The 6,157-nt window shown below is 39.8% G+C and overlaps 1 long non-coding RNA gene across 1 annotated transcript; it reads right to left on the bottom strand.

Annotated features, from left to right (window-relative positions):
* Positions 1-2,791: 2,791 nt before the first annotated feature.
* On the bottom strand, positions 2,792-5,012 carry LOC121728354. The gene is made up of 3 exons (XR_006035787.1): positions 4,945-5,012; positions 3,102-3,103; positions 2,792-2,803 (listed from the first exon to the last, which is right to left on the bottom strand). It is a non-coding gene; the product is annotated as an uncharacterized LOC121728354 (long non-coding RNA).
* Positions 5,013-6,157: the final 1,145 nt, after the last annotated feature.

Here is a 6,157-nt window from a genome sequence, read left to right as displayed (position 1 = left end):
ATCTATACTAGAATGGCGAGTGTTTCTACCCGATTGCTATAAAGTACGTACAAATTACGTGGGCAAATTTATGAGACTCGAACATGGCAATTTACACGAAAATTCATATGCAGCGAGCCCCATTTTATATTCAGCTCCCGATGGGTCGAAAGGATTAAAACCTTTTTAATTCCCGGACTAAGCCGCGGGAAACGGCTTGTTTACAGATAAACCATTAAAAGGATTAAAAAAAGGGCGGCCGAGAACACACTTATAAATCAAACGGCTCACTTTCCCCGTCAGCGCAAATTGTATTTGTTTAAGTTGCGTGCGTACGGCGCGGCATCTTGTCTGGGCCGGGTCGCCGATAAATAAACAGGTCACATATTGGAGGGGGTGGGCGAATACAATTGTAACTTTCGTGCCCCCCTACGGGAGGGCAAAAGTTTAAAAAATACAAGTTGGGAGCGTCGTCGGGGCGACGCGGCCCGGCGTAGAGCGGGCGGCGCGGCAATTCGGCACACGCACCGCGCATACGTCCTCACACCCTGTGGGACACTTTACGAAGGTATCTTAACTATTTCCGAACTTATTTCCAATGTCGAAAAACTATTCTGAAACTGAATTTTTATTCTGAAATCTTTGAACCAAAAACGTACAGCTTAATAAAAATATGGTCTCCATAATTATTATCTAAAACTATGTCATTAAATCTCTATGTATATCGTATCGTAACAAAATGTTTAAAATGCAGTTTCATATGATAGAGTCCATCGTGGTCTCCAATATTACTGAGACTCCCAGTAGGTGTACCTGTCGAAAACATGATTTATATTCACGAACGTCACCAGGGCCTATTAAAAAGCCTAATACGGAATAAGAATGAGAGTCCGATACCTTTTAGAGGCTAAGCGAATTACGAGCCAGCGACTGCCGAATCTTTTATTCAGAGCGGATCTCCGCTCGGTTTCATATTACTCCTAGTAATTTTTTCGAGTGGTACTTTCATTAATCTCATAAAAGTGAAGTGAGGATAAACACTGCTAAAGAAACTTATTAAAATTATAACGGGAATGTTGAAAAATGGATGAAAAACAAAAGTTGATAATCTCTGCCGGCGCCGGCGAAGTTGTCGGCGGCCTCCTCACTCGCCGCCGCTTAGGAGATACACAACGAGTAATTAGTATGCGGGAAAGTCGCGAAACATTTTTTTACATTATGCTAAGTCTCGAAGAAAAAGTGTTGGAGCCGTCGGAGGGAGAGCTATTTCCAATAATTCATTAGGCCGCCGTCACGGGGTACGAATTAAAATTAATGATTCGCGAACACAGCCGCGCTTCCAAAAGATCTCATTTTGTTATCCTCTCACTTTTTATTCATCGAGGTGACACTGAAATATAAAGGTATTCACTAGGTACATGCTTATTCACACCGCGTTAACGTCCTTCGAGATTCGGTCTCAGACATTATTTGATTAGCACTTAATGCTTTTCGATCGAAGTCGCCCAAATAAAATCGCAGTTTGCGTAACACGATATGCTACACAGTGCTACATTGCTCAGAAAAGGTTTCTGCGTTCGTTTGAGCTCGCACTCGATGACCGTATGTTTATATAAAAGCTATCGACATTCGGAAAAGCGAAAGTTCGAGACTATTCACTTCCGAATACAAGTGTGACCCGCGAAAGAAAGGTGCGATGTAGACGGCATAATTTATAAGATGTACGCCGGTTTCCCTAAGTTCAATTTCGCTTTAATGCTGTTGATCCCGTGCTGGGATTTGCACGACGTGGCGGCATGATTTGATGAGAATTCGGAAGACGCGACATACAAGTCTCATTTCCAGTTTCCCGTCACGCGCCCGCCTCAAATAAGGCTTACGCCCTGTTCTCGCCCTCGCTGTAAACACTGGAATAACTAATGCCCCCATAACTTACTGTTTCAAAGGATTATTTTATCATTTTAACTTATTGTTAGCTAATTTAAAACGAAGGTCCCCTTTTGTGTGGGATCTTTATGATATTGTGTGAATTTTTTTGGACTTAAAGTTGAGTAAGGAGGACTGTAAGCTGCGAAATGATAAGGTCGTTTTAAGGGTTTCGTATCCAAAGGGTAAAAACGGGACCCTATTACTAAGACTTCGGTGTCTGTCTGTTTGTCCGTCTGTCCGTCTGTCTGTGTGTCTCCAGGCTGTAACTCAAGATCCGCTATAGCTAGACTTCTGAATTTTTCACAGATTATGTATATCTGTTTCCTCTATAACAAACATGATTTTTTGCTATTTTTTGGTCTATATCAATAACCGCAATACATAGGTACTTGATGACGAAATACTCAGTTTTACTTGTACTTTAATAATTTACAATAAATTTTAAATAAATGAAATAATAAAGGGGGTCTCCCATACAAAAAACACAATTTTCAGCCTATTTTGCTCTATTGTGGTACGCTGTATGGATACGGAACCCTTCGTGCGCGAGTCCAACTCGCACTTGACCCATTTTTATTATTTATAATATATTCATAAAAAGTAGAGAACTGCAATCTATCAAGCTTTACTTTCATATAGAGTTATTATACACCATCACACGATCACCTAGCCTCGCTAGTCGCTGACGATGTTGATAATGATGATGATGATGAGTGATGACTACACATTGAAAACCAAAGTGAATATTTAATGTCTACAACCACCATTTCAGCGAGAAAGCGGTATATTTTGAAAGTTTTATTGAAAGAAACATTGAATGACTTTCGCCATGTAAAACATTCGTTGCATATTTTATGTAATGAAATATTCAAGTGAGGGCTCGGCGGCGGGTTTCCTGGCGGTCGCACTATCCGCACTACCGCCTTGTGTTGGAAATTAAATTGATTTTAGGGGCAACATCTGCGGGCTTGTCCATTATTTTTAAATCAGCCGCCGGTGACTTCAAGTCTATACCGATATTTGTAATATTTGGTTCTCGGTGGCCCACCGAGATGTTACCCACCGACGGTCGGTAGCTTTGTAGCTTAGCATAAAAATTAAAAACAATTTGTTTCCTAATACCAGAGCTATAACAGTAGATACAATTATAAGATTTGTTTGTACTTTAAATACAAAATTAAAATGTGAGATACAGCTTTTGTACTTGCAGTGTGGCAGTATACCGGCCCCAACGAACTTGGTTATGTTTTTGTTATGATTTCGCTAAGCCGGATTGAGCCACTTGACTTAATACTACTTTCTTCCGGCTAGCTACTTACATAACTACACTATTCTGACATAAATAGATTTCCAACATGGCACAAGCAACGTTGGCGCTATGTCGCCAATCGAAAACAACAAATTGATTACTATTTACTACACGATTGCTGCCTATACTTCAACTTCCCACACAGCCTCCTATATATTTTGGGAAAAACTATTGGCGTAATGATATGACAACGTGACTGGCAACTAATGGGGTGACATGTTAACTTTTGTTTTTATTGCGCGCAGGGCGGAGGCGCGGGTGGAATGTTAAGCAGCAGGCCTGGCGCTGTCGAGGCCAACAAATTGACGACAATGCCGCCAGGAGCTTACGTCGTCCTTGTGTTTATTGCCCAAATCATTTCTTTGTTACCAACGTGACCGAAGCTTCACGTTTACACGACGAGAGCCGGGGGATCGACGCAAGTTTATGTTACTTCGTTTTATTTGTTATTCAATTATTTTATACAATGTGAGGACATAATATGATTTTTGTTTCTAGATAAGAAACTTTAAAAACTTTTACGCTCTCCGGAAAGAACTTCTTTAAACTCTACGTAGCGTAGAGTTAATAAAGTAGTTCTTTCTATAACCATTTCAAAAATTATAAGGTTGTTTAAACAGTTTTGTGGAATTTTATCTTTCAACTTTTAATTAATGAGGTGTTATATTGTATGTAAATTCTTGAAAGCTGATTATAAAAACGTTCACCAGTATTGGCAATTAACCTAATTGTACGAGTACGTCATAAGCGGCAATTCATTATCACGGCCCTGATAAAAAACTCTAATCAAATTAGCCAGGATACATTCCTTGGGAATTCTCAATAATATGTTATTAAACTAATAATAATGATAATTTAGTGCTAAAAGAATTTTCCATATAAAAACAGAGTTTCATAACAATGTGAAGTAAATACATCTTTTTGTTAAGAGATGGCGCTATGCTGCGCAATTTTCAATATTGCAAGACTCTAGGTTTACTTCTTAAGTTCTTACTATTATTAAAATATTATTGTATTTTGTTATTTTGTACAACGTAAGGTACGTTAGTTACCTAGGACATAAGTTCATAAAATTTGATAAGTTCGTGAGGAATAAAAATTATTAACATTTGAATATTGTAAGTCTGGAACAACGTGCATTATTTGTGATGTTTTCATGGCACCGTGCTATGCACACCACCTGTCTGGCTCCACTATTTGATTGCACTGGCAAAAGTCACGAAAATGTTAATGCGAGCCTTTGCATACAAATCTAGTTGCAAAATTGTATTACACCTAGACACCCGCCTTGTTCCAAATTATACGTCTGGGCCGTATAAAAATTTACTTCTAGAATGGATTAGTACGATCTGACACGCACCTTTTGTTCATGAACAATTGTTCATACTCTTTATTTTTATTGGGAAAAACTAAGTTATACTATAATCTGGACGCGGAAATATACGGCATTTGACTTATCGCTACTTTTATACTTCATTGACACCCAAAAATATCGTACTAACGCTTCTTTTGCATATTTGTGAATTAAAAAAAAAATGTTCTTGAGTGTATAAGGCTGCCTTCACACTAGCGTTTGTCCAGCGTAGGCGTTCGATGATCGTATGCGCAGCGCAGACGCCGCGACAACGTGGCGCGTGCGTCGCGTTGACGTTACAAAATGTTTTCAGGAACAATCAGTACGCGGCGCTAGCTCAGCGTACTGATTGTTCTAGTAGAGAAGCGACGACTTGTCGCGGCGTCTGCGCTGCGCATAAGTTCATCGAACGCCTACACTGGACAAACGCTCGTGTGAAGGCAGCTTTTGTCAATGGCTTAGTGACCGATCATCGTATAAAATAGGCTAACGATTCGTATAAAATAGACTACGTTGAATAAATATACCGAATTTGGGCAAAACCTTACAACAAATAAAACATTTAGCTCAAGGTAACCGGCGCGCGGCGGTAACAGAATTCGCCAATTTAATACTTTTTAATAAAATAAAACCCATAAATCTAGTTGTTAAAAAAGAATGTGCGTGACTTGGCAGGCGCCACGAGGTCGCTTCCAAGTAGAGCTACGAGGTAGACCCGGCCGCCGCGACCAGCCCGCCCTGGCCCCCGCGAACTATTGTCGTCCACCGCCCGCCCTACGCCAGCGCCGCGGCCGGGGGTCCAACACCGCTGGTGTGGGTTTACGTGGTTAATACCAGTTGAACACGCGTATGGAAATTACGGAGAAATCAATCACGAATCGCCTAAATATGCCGCAGACATCAATGTTCGTTTAATGGTTTTTCCATAAAGATGATATCTTCGGCCATTGTTCGCTGTGAAATATAAATAGATTCACGTTACTGTTGCGGTATCGTTTATGATATTATTGAAATATTAGGTAAGCAGATAAATCATAGCACGAAATACCTCAAAGAAAAATAAAATAAACATCAAATAAAGGATAAAGTACAATTACGGCCAGATTCCTACGAATCTGGCCGTAATTGTAATTTGAAAAAGAAAATTCCATAGCGGACGTGACCGTAATACATTTTATATGGTAATCTGTGCTCATATCGAGCTAACATTAAATCAGATAATAAAATACACATCAAAAAATTCAGAATCACTTACGTTTCAGGACTCGGCGGCAGGCGGCGCGGGCGGTGGTCCGACGCCAATAAAAATGTAAATAGTACCAATAAAATTTTGCTTTGAAGTAGCGCAGTAGAAGCTTTGACGGGCTCCATTCCGTTAGCCTTTGTCAGGACACTGTCGCACACACAATCATCCGATACAATTTTCATTGCCTATAGATAGGGTTTTTTATAGGATTTTTTAAATATTCTCCATTACAATGTTCTGTACAATCATTCTAAGGAAGACATCGCACCGTGTATCCATTTTTTCTCTGAATAATAAGGAGCATTCCGCAAGATAGCAAATGTAACTACTTTTCCAAACA

The sequence above is a fragment of the Aricia agestis genome, chromosome 1 (genome assembly GCF_905147365.1).
Source record: "Aricia agestis chromosome 1, ilAriAges1.1, whole genome shotgun sequence".
Taxonomy (NCBI): Eukaryota; Metazoa; Arthropoda; class Insecta; order Lepidoptera; family Lycaenidae; genus Aricia; species Aricia agestis.
This window is presented reverse-complemented; position numbering and strand designations above follow the sequence as displayed.